At 49.1% G+C, this 13,360-nt stretch overlaps 1 long non-coding RNA gene across 2 annotated transcripts in view; it reads right to left on the reverse strand.

Moving 5' to 3' along the window:
* Positions 1-606: 606 nt before the first annotated feature.
* LOC135456199 (uncharacterized) overlaps positions 607-13,360 on the reverse strand; it is a 47,768-nt gene continuing 35,014 nt past the window's right edge. For both annotated transcript variants that reach the window (XR_010442473.1, XR_010442474.1), the window contains 3 exons: positions 10,978-11,133; positions 9,181-9,288; positions 607-1,315 (listed from right to left, as the gene is read on the reverse strand). This is a non-coding gene — a long non-coding RNA (uncharacterized LOC135456199). The remainder of the gene's footprint in view (positions 1,316-9,180; positions 9,289-10,977; positions 11,134-13,360) is intronic.

The raw sequence follows: 13,360 nt of genomic DNA on the forward strand, positions 1-13,360 counted from the left end.
CCTGCAGCCCATCCAGTCCTGTGAAAATGCCTGGAGAGCAGGAACAAGGAATTGCCAGGTTGTTTAATATTTTACTCTTTGCCACTTGACAGATGGTAACTCCCAACAATTACTGACCCAAAGGAAACACGGAAGGGGATCGTGTGGCTCAATAGAAATGGGCTCTGAGAAGTTTGTGCTCCCCAGCACTGAGCACACGTGAATTATCCAACAAGTGCCATTCCCAAAGGCAGGGGAGGTGCTGGGGTGGCACCAGAGGTGGGAATTGGTGTGCTTGGAGATTAGAGACAATTACGTGAAAAAAATCTGTGCTAGAGCTGGAGATAAAGCATTTCCAATCCTGTTTTATATTTTGTTTCCTGCCTCAGTTTCCTCATCAGTAATGCAGGAGGGGTAATCCTGATTCCTTCAGGTTATTTCTGGGGGCTTAATTTATTTTGTGGCAGTCCGATTTTTACAAATGCTTCGTGAAAATGTGAAGGAAGAAACATTACCCCTGTTACAGGGACACTTGGCCCACCAGCCCCAGAAAGGACATCAAGAAGTAAGAGCCAGACACACACATGGTCAAAATTCTGAAGACAAATTCCAGTTCAGATATGCTTTATCAGTCAACCTACTTTTATTATCTGGAAATCTGTCTTTATATTATATTTAAAACACTTGGTGGTTGAACATTAGCAACACCTTTCCAAAGGACCTTTTGTGACTGGCCAGGAAAGGTGGCTGGCAGCTTATCTGAGCCTACCAGCTTGCAACTAACATCCTTTGCACTGAAAACACACAGCAGTGCCATAAACAAGTCAAGGTGAGCACTGCACGTGTCCCTGTGTCATGTGAGGTCCCAGCTGGCAGCTCCAGCCCTGCCACCACTGCCAAGCCCATGAGCTCTTCAGCCATGTGGATGTGGCCACAGTTCACGTTTGATTCAGAATTCTTGGATTTTAACACAGTCAGGAGACCCTTAAACAGTCTAAAGAGAGTGAATGCAGCTCCAAGCGATGGATTATTCTTCTGAGGCAGGTCAGTTCCTTGAGTGGAGGGTCCTTGTCTGCACGGCCTTGCCTTCCAGAAGGCTTTGCCATCCCGAAGGCATCACGCTGGGCACAGGGACAGGAGATGGGTGCCCTGAGCTATGGCACTGCCAGCACCCCGTGCCCAGGCTGCCCTGGAGCTGTGGCAGAGGCAGCTCCTGCCCTCACCCCATGAATCAGCTTGTTCTAGGGGGAGTTTTTACAAGCTCACAAAGCTCTGGTGGATAAAGGCTCCCGTTTCAGGTGCAGGCTGCTGCAAGTTCACACATCTTCCCAACCTTCTTTAAAAATAAAGAAAAAATAACTGTTTGCAAGTCTATGCTGGTTTAAAAATGCTGTTTACCACCATCCCCATTTCATCTGAACAACTCATGTGGCTTTAAGAATAATCAGCATTTTTCCACCATGATTTAAGAACAAATAATTAAAGTCATCCCAGATGGGCTTGTAAAAATTAAAAGTACATCATCTAACTTAAATGCTTCACCCTGTTCTTTGTAATGACACCATCCAGCCTCCAGCCCAATGCATTTGTCAGAGCTTCTGTCCCAGCAGCGGGTGCTGCTCATCTGTGGGACATTTCCAGAACATATTATTGTTGATTTTGGCTCCTGTGTTCTGTCACTGATCAGCTTTTTTCCACTTCTTTTTATGTTTTCCCTGGAGACACCTCAGAGAGCTCCAGGATGAGTCTGAAACTGTGAGATCTCCCTTCGCTTCCTGGGTTTGCCATCAAATTTCAGGGAAATTCAAGGCTGCTCCCTGGCCCTCGGGCTCTGCAGCCATGGAAAGGGACCCACAGGAGCTGTGAGATCATCTGGGATCCTTGGACAAGCTGAAGGACACGGGCACATCAGTCTGCCATGGCTAGTTGGGGATTGCAATGTAATTTCACTCAGTGCCAGACCAGAAGTCAGGCATTTGCCTGTGCAGTCACATTTAAATCTCTCCTTTTATTCCTCACTGCAACACTTCAGCATCACTTAGATCATTACAGTGCAGGGCTATGGATAAATTCATAAAATGTAATGGAAAAGCAAGAGCCATCTGAGAAATAAGTAACCTTAAGAGTCAAATGGTGTTCAAGACAACCTAAGGAAAAACAAAACAAAAAATTCTCCACAACTCCCCAAAGCTTTGTTAACTAAACAGTTGTCCAATAAAGAGTCCAAATATTTCACAGCATTAGTCTTTGGATTAATGTTAAATCGATACGCACTAACGCAATAGGGCAATAGTTACCATGGTGAATAATTCTATATTTATTTTCAAGCAAGCCTTATTTCTAACAATTCTAGACATGGTTTCCACTTTCTGGTGACTAACCTCTCAATTTAAGTTTATTTTTCTAACTGCTTGGTACCAGAAACTCAGGTTTTTTCCCCAACAGTTAGAACAGGATCTCTGCTGCCACAGAGGAGAGCAATGCCATGGGGATGTGGATGCTCAGCAGCTTTGGTTAAGGGTCCCACTGAGGAGGTTTTGTTCCCAACCAGGAAGGATACAAAGTCACAGAGTATTTGTAATGAAAATTTTCCACTGAAATTACCAGAATGTACTTCCAACCCATTCTGTCTTATTTGGGGCCTGATATAACTCCAGCTGACATCACTGGGAATACTCCATCCTACCTTTATATTTTACTGATGCAGTGGTAGGAAATACATCACGCTCTGAATTCACAGCTCCCTGCCTGAGCACACTGCATTTCCTTGTGCTGGAGAAACCAGGATGGCACAGGTAAAATAAAACAGCACTAAGGGAAGAGTTCTAACTGCACACACATAAAACCATCCCTGACTCCTTAAGGGAACAGCAGAGATATGGGAGAGGGGAATGGCGCTCTGGAAAGCACACAGAGGTGACCCTGAGCTCTGCCACAGCCAGGTGAAGACTTCAGGCTGATCCGAGTGATGCTGAAGGCAGCTCTGGAACGGAGCAGCTGCGAGAGCTCATGGCTGGAACTGTCCCTGTCTGATGCCCATGTACACCCACCCCTGCACAAATACTGCACAAACTCTGCACACGCACAGCTCGTGTTTGTCACAACACATTTGCTGCTTTGCTGCTTTCGTTTCTCGCGTTAAAGGCGAGCTCAGAGCCGGGCTCTGCTCTGCGCGTTCCTGCCCGGACACACCGGGCTGGGCTGGAGCTGCCGCCCCGGGCAGGCCCCGCTCGCCGCCCCATTCCGGAGCCATCCCGGGAGCCCCTCCGCGCCTGCCACGGGGAACTCTGCGGGAGGAAGAGGAGGAGGAGGAGGCTCTGAAGATGCCCCTGCCTTGAGTCGCCATTCAGCGGCAGCACAGGGCGGCCCCGAGCCCTCCTCCCGCCATCACCATCACTCGCGGGGTACCATAAGGGTATCCCCAGGAATGCGCCCTCGGTCTCGCATGGAAACCCAGCGGGACCGTGCCCGCAGAACCGAACTCGCCTGGCCCGGCAGGGCGGGACGCGGCCCCTTTAAATGGCGCGGAGGCCGCGGGGCAGCCCCAGATGGCCCCGGTGTCACGGGCAGGCGCTGCCCCGCCCCCGCCGGCAAAGGCCGCGCGGGCTCAGCCAATCAGAAGTGACGGCGGCTGCCGCGGGGCGCGAGGCGACCAATCAGCGCAGGGGGCGTGGCGGGCGGCCATGCGGGCGGCGGCGCCACGTGGGGCGGGGCCGTGACCGCGCCGTGACCCGGGGCCGCGACAAAGGCGCAGCGCGCGCCTTCCCGCGCCGCCGCCTTAAAGGGACAGCGCGGGCCCCGCGCCGCCCGAGCCACCGCGGCCGGGCGGGGCCGGCCCGACCCGACCCCCGGCGCTGCCGCTGTGCGCGCCCTGGGTGTGCCGCGGCACCCGCGGCGCTGCCAGCGCTTCCTGCCCCGGTCATGAACCGGCTCAGCCGCCCGTACGCGCAGCAGGCAGGGACAGATGGCATCGCCTCTGCGGGGCGTCGAGCGGTGACCGTGCCCTGCCCCGAGCTGGGCACAGCCGCCGTGGCCACACGGACGGACGGACGGACAGACAGCCGGGGCTCTGCCTGCATCGGCCGGGCTAGACAGATAGCCAGGGCTCAGGCCTAGCAGGACAGACGGACCGGCAGGGTTTGTCTGCATCCACCGGGCAGCACAGACGGACAGACAGACAGACAGGGCTGGACCATGAAGTCCCCCGTTCCCTGCACAGAGCTGCCTGCTCCGTGCCCTTAAGCTCCGCTTTCCTTCAGGTTCCACTCATTTCGCACCCTCCGGTGCCTCTGCCGGGGCTGCCCGAGCCGTGGGCGCTGCTGGCAGTGACCGGAGCTGGGTGCGATGGCCCCGAGCCGGGCTGGCCCTGTCCCATCGGGCCCCTGTCCCATCGGGCCCTGTCCCATCGGGGCCCTGTCCCATCGGGGCCCTGTCCCATCGGGCCCCTGTCCCATCGGGGCCCTGTCCCACTGGGCCCTGTCCCACTGGGGCCCTGTCCCGTCGGGCCCTGTCCCATTGGGGGCCCTGTCCCATTGGGGGCCCTGTCCCATCGGGCCCTGTCCCGTCGGGGCCCTGTCCCATCGGTCCCTGTCCCATCGGGGGCCCTGTCCCACTGGGCCCTGTCCCATCGGGGCCCTGTCCCGTCGGGGCCCTGTCCCATGGGGCCCTGTCCCGTCGGGCCCTGTCCCGTCGGGCCCTGTCCCGTCGGGGCGCGCAGCCCCAGCCCCTCTGCTCGCACCGGGCACAGCTGACGCCATCACACCAAACCTGCGAGAGTGGAGCCTTTTGCAGCAGTGAGACAGAAAAGCAAACAAACGGCAGGGCTAGGAAAGAGGGAGGATCCTGGAACACAAATGCTCCCATAAATGTCTTTTCCATAAGTCTATTTACTCAGCTGCTGAAATGATTTCAACTGAGTGATTAGTCTTACATGCTAAAACCAAGCCATCCATTCTCTTCTCCGATGGTCCAAAATCCTACATCTGGTACTTTATCTGCAGTCTATTTTCCCCCCTTTTGTTCCAAAGAGAGCGTTTCTGCAGTATTTGATCCCCAGATGCTCTGTATCATCACAGTTTGGGCTCAGAGGTGAATCACAGATATTAAAAGTGGTTGTTTCAGTCCCAGTCGGCTGCAGAGAGCTGAAGCCTCTCACAAAGAGACAAAACTGATAATTTGAGAGCTGCTTTTCAAAGAGAATAAAGAGAAAATGTTTTAATTTCAAATGAGAAGACCCTTAAAACGTACATTTGACCTCCTGTACTGCCTTGGAGTGTTGCAACCCCAAACCTGACATGCTGACATTTCTGGGGATGAGAATCTCTGGGGGTCCTCTTGTTCCTAAAATACAAGCCAGGAAAAATAGAGGCCTTGAAGACTTTGTGTGAGGGCAGATCATCATCATCAGCCTCAGTGATTCCCTGAGCTTGAAGATGTCTGTGCAGTGTATATTGTGCTTCCAGGTGATATACAATAAAACAACTGAACACAGAATGTATATAAAACATCACCCCCTCTCCATTACCAATAATCTCTAGCTTTACTGGAACATTTTAAAAAGCCAAATTTTTTGCACTTTTTTCTCAAATCACGTGGAGTCTTGCCTGAGCCTGGTACTGTTTGGCACAAAGAGAAGTTACAAGCACATCTAATTAAATCGTATGAATCAGGGATATTGAATTGTTGAAGGGATTTTTTCCTTGTTGTTATTGCAGTTTTGGATTTCTAATGATTCTGATAATCTATGAAATTACATATTCTAAGTTTTAAGAGAAAACACAAAAAAGACACCATTTTAGGACTCCAGGGAGCATGTGTGAATCTGATTTTCCAAATGAAAAGAGTTATAACATCAGTTAAAACCTAAAGGCTTCACTTTCTCAAATCTTTTATGCTAGATTTTATACAGCTAATACATCGCCAATGTTTCCAAGGAAACCAATATGCCCTGTTCTCTCTGAAACAAATCTCACTATTAAAACAATTAAAAACTTAATCTGCGTTCTCCTCCCTCCCTCTCCCTCTCTGCTTTTAGTATTATCGCATGCATTTTAATTAAAAACATGAGTGCAATAAATTTTTTACACATACGTAGGCAACAGTGTAAATTACCTAAAGGAACCTTGGCTCCAGAGCGTAATAATCGGGAACGAAATATATCACAACAATTGAGCAAAGCCCAATTAACAGGAGCCCTGACGAATCAATTACAGCCCCTGCTCATCTCTGAAGGCTGCCAGCTGTAGCCGACGGAGAGGAGTTTAAAAGTCAGGTTCAGGTGTTGGATGTGGGGTGCACAAACCCCTGAATCTCGGCTGGTGGGACAGGAAGCTCTGCTCCTGATTTTTCGGGCTCAGAGGGGTCTCCTGTAAAAGATGTGTGAATGTGGTGCTAGGGGACAGGGTTTAGTGGTGGCCTTGGTAGCACTGGGAGAATGGTTGGACTTGGTGACCTTAGAGGGCTTTTCCAACATAAACCATTCTGTGATTCTATGAAATGAATCCAATGGGAGCCTCAACACCTCCACCTGCACCCACTCACTGCACTGTGAGTGCCTGGAGAAAGAGGGGGCTTGGAAATCCATCACTGACAGTGAGCTTTGAAAGTCTGACAGGGTTTTAGAGCACCTCCCTCCCAAGCTGAGTGGCTTGGCATGGATGGGTCACTGGCCCCCTTCTTCTGAGGAAATTCTGTGTTCTGCCAGGTTTCTTTGTGTGAGATTTGGGGCGCGCAGGCCTGAGCTGGCAGCCCAGGTCAGCGCTGGAGGCACCTTCCATCAGCACAGCCCAGTCCCAGGGATGGCAGCCCTTGGATAAGCTCTGCTGCACTGCCTGAAGCCTCTGCTGGTTTGTTTGTATTGACTTTGAGAGCACCATTGCTGTCCCCAGGAGTTGGAAAACAAACAGGAGCTCTCAGTGCCAGCACCAAGGAGCTTAAAGCCTGGCTGAAAACACACAGCCCGGGCTCTGTGCTCCGGGTTTGATCTGAAGAGGCATTAGGATCCAGCCACGGGGCTTTGGACTCTGAGCTGAGGAGAGGGAGCTGCAGGTCAAGAGGCTCCTGAAAAGAGGAAACAGGCTCCTAGAGGAGAAGTGAATGGCCCTGGGAAGGCAGCAAACACAGCCCCGCTCTTTGTTTCCCCCTCATTGTGCTCCCGGCCCTGCTGCCGCTCTCGGGCCTGGCCCCTCTGTTCCCCCGTGAGCGCCACTTCCATCCCGTGAGGGAGGAAGGGAGCAGTCGGCTCAGAGGTGTTTCATGTGGATCCAAGAGCTAAATGTGGCCCTGCCCTGTGTGTGCTGCCCTGGCTCCCCAGGGAGCAGGAGGGAAATGCAGCCAGAGCCACTTCCTCCACCATTGTCTGAGCGCTGGGACATCCTCCTGCTAGGCCAGGCACTGGGGATGGGGTGTCTGAGGAGCTTCCAGTTTGCCTCACGCCTCTGCACAGCGCTGGACTGGGAAACTGGAGTGGGGCCCAGGCTCTGTCCTCCCTCCCTGGGATTCCCTCAGGCATTGGGTTGCCCAGAAGATTTAGGGAAATGAATCCTGCTCACTCCTTCACACACATCTTTTAGGGTACTGCGTGTTGCTGTGTGCTCTTTGCAAATGCAGTTTCCTGTGAAAAAAAATCCCAGCCTTGCTAACATCCCACATGTAATGTGATACATTTCCATTCATACACACTTCCCACCACTCCGACATGCTGCACTGTACAACCAGAGAGACAAAGAGTGTACGGCACGTCTGCACTCAGAAATACCAAATTCTTCTGGCGTGCAGGGGGTGACTTGGGGTTATTTGGGTGTGTTCCCCCCCCTCTACCCCCGCCCCATCCTTTTCCAGAAGAGTTTGGAAAATTACTTTCCACCATCTGCCCTGCCAGAGCTAGGAAATATTTGGAATACGTTCCATTCTCCTAATGAACACGCAGCAGCAGGGGTGCTGCAAATGAGAGAGACAAAATCTTTCTAATGAACAACAAATGAACTAGAAATCACATCTACATAGCTTCAGCTTTTGTTGCCTATAGCTTTAGGGTGATTCATGGAGACAAAAATCAATGCATGTGCTGTAGACCCAGGTCTAGCACGGCGTGCAGAAGTCTTGTCGTGACCCAAGCCATATTTGTTTTGGATACAAATGCAGACTCTCACTAGCTTCCTTTTCCTTTAATTGACAAAAAAAGTAGGGGAAGAATTTAAGTATGGTTCCTACAACTCTTGTTAACGCTCTTCTGAACGTGTTGAATTTATAGGATACCATCAAATGCATATTAGTATTCATGACACAAATCACATTGCTTCCAACTGGTGTATAGAGCTGTATCATGCTCTTTTGTTAAAAAAATAATGTGCTCCAACTGAAGAAATTAGTGGTTCTTTCTCAGAGGAAAAGGGCCAAAAAGCTCTGCTTGATCCACATTCTTCAGAGGCTGAGGGTGGATGTTGCTGAGCATGGACAGGGGTGAATTTCCAGATCCACCACAGCAGAAATTAAGGGCTTTTCTCAAGTATGTGCCATTATGAATATGCAATTAGCTGTTCTTCCTTGAAGAGTTTTGCCTGCTGCCAACCAGCCAGACACAAGCAAGTTTCCACCCAAGGCTTGTGGTGTTAGAAACTTGGACATATCAAGTGGAAACCTCATTGAGGGCTCAGATGCTGCACAAGGGACAGTGTGACCCATCCCAGCTGTCCTTAGCACAGGAGAAGTGTGAGGAATAAGGCATTCCTAGAGCTGCAACTGATCCCATCCTTAACAGCAAAACCTCTGATCAGATACTGGGACTTTTCTTCCAGCCTCCTCAGAGGCGGATTTATTTTCTTACACCAGAGCACAAGCTCCAGCCCAGAATACTCAAGGAGTGACAAGTGCCAGCAGAGAACTCAGCTCCAAAGCTGAGGCATCTCTCAGCTCCTCCCTCAAAGGAAAAGCCATGGGAGCCCAGGGAATGCTTCCAGCCTGCACTGCAAGCCATCCCACTGGCCCTGGCAGGGCAAAAGCATTGCCAAGCCAGCAGATGTGAGTGCTGGAACAGCTTTCTCAAAGCCTGGGCAGAGCTGCACAGGGAACCCATCCCAGGGGATAAATTGGTGGCCAGGTAGGTGCTGCTGTGCAGGGACAGCAATACTGCTCCCCTCTGCAATCTCTGCATCCTTCCTGGGCTGCAGGAAGAGTGGGATAAAAGGCTTTGCACTGGCTTACCTCTCTGCACCTGATCTTCTCACCTGCTCCTGTGCTGAGGTGCTGATTTTTTGGTGTGTGCCCTCATTTTCCAGGAGCCTGACTCTGCAATTCCTTCAAGCATTTAACCTGCAAAAAGTCAGCAGTTTCCCCAACAAGACCTTACATGACCAGGCCTCCTTATTTAATACCATCTTCCACACAGCCCTTCACCCTCCTTGTCTCCCATTCCTCACCCTCTGAAAGAGCTCTTGGATCCACCACCTCAGACTCATTAAATAGCCACTTGCTTTCCCCTTGGTCTCTCACATTAAAGCATGTATTAAAAGGGGAAAAAATAGGAAAAAGAGAGAAACAGAACGTTCCTACAAAAAAGCAATTTCTTGGCTGGCCATTTTTTTTAAACTCCCCTCAATATGGCAGGAGATATTTATGTCTGAACAAATCCTTCTCCCTCCCAATCAATCCAGCTTCCCTTGCTTCTGCAGTGCAGTCACACTGTTTCTATCAGTCTGTTACTGTGAAAATTAATGTGACAACACAAAACGCAGCATAATGACTAAAGGTGTGTGAAATAGTCCTGGAGAAACACAAAGTGACTTCAAATGCAAGGTATTTCCTCCTTCCCCTTTCTCCCATCCTACAAGCTGCTGCAGTTCTGAAAATGGGACAGTTTTCAAAGAGACTATATTTGCAGAGCAAAGATGGATGCTATTTTTATTGCAAATTAGCAGATTTTTTAGCAGATCCAACCTCATTTGCAAGTGAAAGTGACTCTACTTACCATGCAGATATAGGTCTTATGTTGGAAACTCATGGAAATTCATGTTTTGAACATACTTAGAGAAGAAAAAAATAGCCCCTGCCTTTATTTCTGGCTGTGACTTGCTCCAGTGAAGCAACACCAGTGGGGCAGCACGTCTTGGCTGAGCTACTACATTCTGTGAGCAAGTGGGAATGAACCTGAAAACAGTTTTTAGCTGTGCTCTGTGAACTTCTGGGGGCTGGGGACTTCGAGGAGTCCACAGAGAAATGAGAAAAGGTATTCAGCTGTTAGAGAGAGAAATTTTCTATCCGGGGATCCACAATTCCCTTGGAAAGTTTTGAATAGTCTGCGCATATATATATATATGTGTGTGTGTTTGTGTGTATGCCCAGCTGGGGTTGTCCATGGTCTGCACTGATGTGAAAAACTACAATCACAATGTAGTAAACAGTAACAGGAAAAAACAATCAGTTAACAGTTATTCCTGCAAAAAATGCCCTTTCAGAATGCCAAAACTTTTCATTAAATTGGAAAAAAAAAAATCTGGTGAGTCATTTAAGCCAAGAAAAACAGTTGAAAAAATAGGGAAATAAAGCATTGCATTTCAGTGCACTGAATCCAAAGATTTTCAGTGGGTTTTGATTCTAAATGGGATTTTTCAATTAGAAGTCAGTCTACAACTTGAGAAAGGTAAGCAAAAGGTTAAACAACTCCCAAATAAACCAGCAGAAAAAGTTATTACATCCCAGATGATGCCAGTTGTGTCAGGTCCAAATCCACATAACAAAAATTACCAAGAAAAAAATAAATTGGGCAAGTGAGAATAAAAACTGTGCACACCTTTAAAACCCTCATACACCATTGGGGCTGGATTCTCAGAAGTGCCAGTTTGGATTTGGTTACAGCCCCACCATGAAAATGAATTAATAAAAAGTTATAAAAATCTTCATTTTAATATGGGCACTGCAAGAAGAAAGTGAAAAATAGAACAGCAGGCGGGAAAAGCAGAGAGCTCCTATTTCAAGAAGTGATTTGAAGGGAGCCATTCCTACCTGCCAAATTTGCACATGCATTCCTCCAAGGCCAGCTATGCAGCAGGTGTGAACCTGTTTGTTCCTCTGCTGACAGCAGCACGGGGGGAAGCAGCGGTGCAGGTATTCAGGGATGGAACAAATCCTTCTGGCAGCTGCCAGCTTTGCAGGGCTCTGCTGTACATGGAAAAGCAGAAGGTGAGTGTCAGCCCTGCTGCTGTGCTGCAGCCTGATGGGCTCAGCTCTTTCTCCTCACATTCCTGGGTGTTTTTGGGGGATGCAGCTCCTTTTTCCATCATGGCCATTAAAACAGACACACCACATTCCTGAGCACTCTTACTGAGGTTGCTTTCACCACAAGCCAGTTCAAAGTCAGAGGTAAAACATGTTAAAACCACCTAAATTCATCCTACAAAAAGACTCAAATATTTAAAGCTGAAGTTGTGAAAAAGGAAACAAAGAAAAAGGTGTCAGGAACAGCATCCCAAAGCTCCTCTGTGAATACACATTTCACATCAGGTATTTTAATGGTCCATATACCTGTCCCAGACACTCATTCCCCTTGGATGAGGACATCCTTGGACTGGAATCGGGCTGGTTGCACTTTTACCAGCACAGCCTGTGCTGCTACAACAGAAATTACATTTTGAAAACTGAAAAACACATTTCACAGTTCTTACAGTCCTTATTTTCCTTAAGATAGGTACAGGGGTTATATTTCCTTATTCCTGACAAAAAGATCAGAGTATTTTTTTGTGAGCACGAGGCAGCTGATCATTTGTAGCAGGCATGAATTATTGCAGTGTCTCCATCCAAACAAGTGAACATCTGTATCCCATTTTCACTGGCACCACGAGATACCTGGCGCAGCCCCAAAAGGGAATGTTTAGCTACAAGGGTTTAAAATATGCATTAATTTGCTGTTGTGTTATCTTCTGGTATTCTCAGCTTTTGAAAAAAAACCAAAAAAACTTTATCAGTGTAGTCCTCCCACTGTCTATTTGCCTTGCTGTGGCCCAGAATGAAATGAATTAAGTAAAACAGTTTTGAAAGCCTCATTTGTTTTCCCTCCTGAGGAGCAATGCTTATGGAAGCCAGTTGGAGCAGGACTCTGGGGAGGATGGGACATTTCATGTTCCTCCCTCTGCTGCTGCTTCTCTGCAGAGGGGGCCTGTTGGTTTATTCAGCCCTCCCAAGGACAGCATCACTGGGAGAGTGATTTTCGACAATCCAGGGGTGGGGGGGTCTATGGAAAGGAAGCCTGGAAGCTCTTTTAGTCCAGTGTTGCATCCTTGGCTTTTGAAAATGTGTTTTTGTTGAAAGCAAGGTGTGTTTTCCCAGCAGATCATTATCTACAGCCACAACCAACTCGTGTAAAACTCCAGGGCAGGAAAGCTCCTTTCTGTGGCTTTCAGCTCAGCCATGACCTTATATCTAGAATCTGCTTGGCATGAAAAACCCTTCTGTTAAAGAAATTATGTTTTCCTTAGTTGCCTAAATTTCCCTGGTCCCTCCTCTCTGCAATCCCAGAGGGTGTCCCCCACCTCAGAAGCTCTTCTGGGGTGATCCCTATTTCACCATGACTGCCACTGGAGACAAGGGGAGTGGGGATCACCCCAGCAGCGTCCTCAGCTGCTGGTTCCAGTCTGTCCAGCTCAGAAACCATCCTTCACCTTCCACCCTACCCCAAGCTTCGAAGAAACCACAGATACCTCCTTTAAATCCTTTCTTAGCACTCCCCATTTCCAATAATTTCTGTTTAAAAGGGAAAAAAACAGCTTCAGCACCAGTGTGTGCTGTGACTGCTGCCTGTGCAATATTCCTCACATTTTAACTCCTATTCCTTGGCTGTTTACACCCATTTGTAGATTCCCATCAGTTGTTCACACTCATTTGTAGTTCCCATCAGCTATGGGGAAGGAGATGCCCATTTCCCCTGCATTTGTACAAGCACTGAATTTGGGAATTTACTCCAAGCTGCTGGAGCTCTTAGATGGTTACTACCAGTTGTACTACTGCTGCTTTGGTCAGACATGGTGGCTGCACTGCTGTGATGCCTCAGGTTTAGCTTTTATATTTTCAGATTCTGTGCTGCTTTAGTGTGTGGGTCTGAGCTTCATATGAGGGGATGGTGAGCTCTGTGCACAGAGCAGGGAGACAAAACAATTCCTGCTCCAGCTGGGCACCAAGGACAAATGACCCAAATCTCAGCCCAGGAGCACAAACACTGTGGGCTAGAGAGAGAAAAACAAGGATGGGACTTCATGGGCTGGAGCTGTAATTGGACAATAAACTGCAATATGGAGCAGAACTGATCCCAGGGACAGACCCTGTGCCCGCTCGTGCATTTTGGGGCCATTTTGGTTCATCTTGGGTGCAGCCCTGGCTGGGCTCTGGTGCTGCC

This window comes from Zonotrichia leucophrys, chromosome 20 (genome assembly GCF_028769735.1).
Source record: "Zonotrichia leucophrys gambelii isolate GWCS_2022_RI chromosome 20, RI_Zleu_2.0, whole genome shotgun sequence".
Lineage (NCBI taxonomy): Eukaryota > Metazoa > Chordata > Aves > Passeriformes > Passerellidae > Zonotrichia > Zonotrichia leucophrys.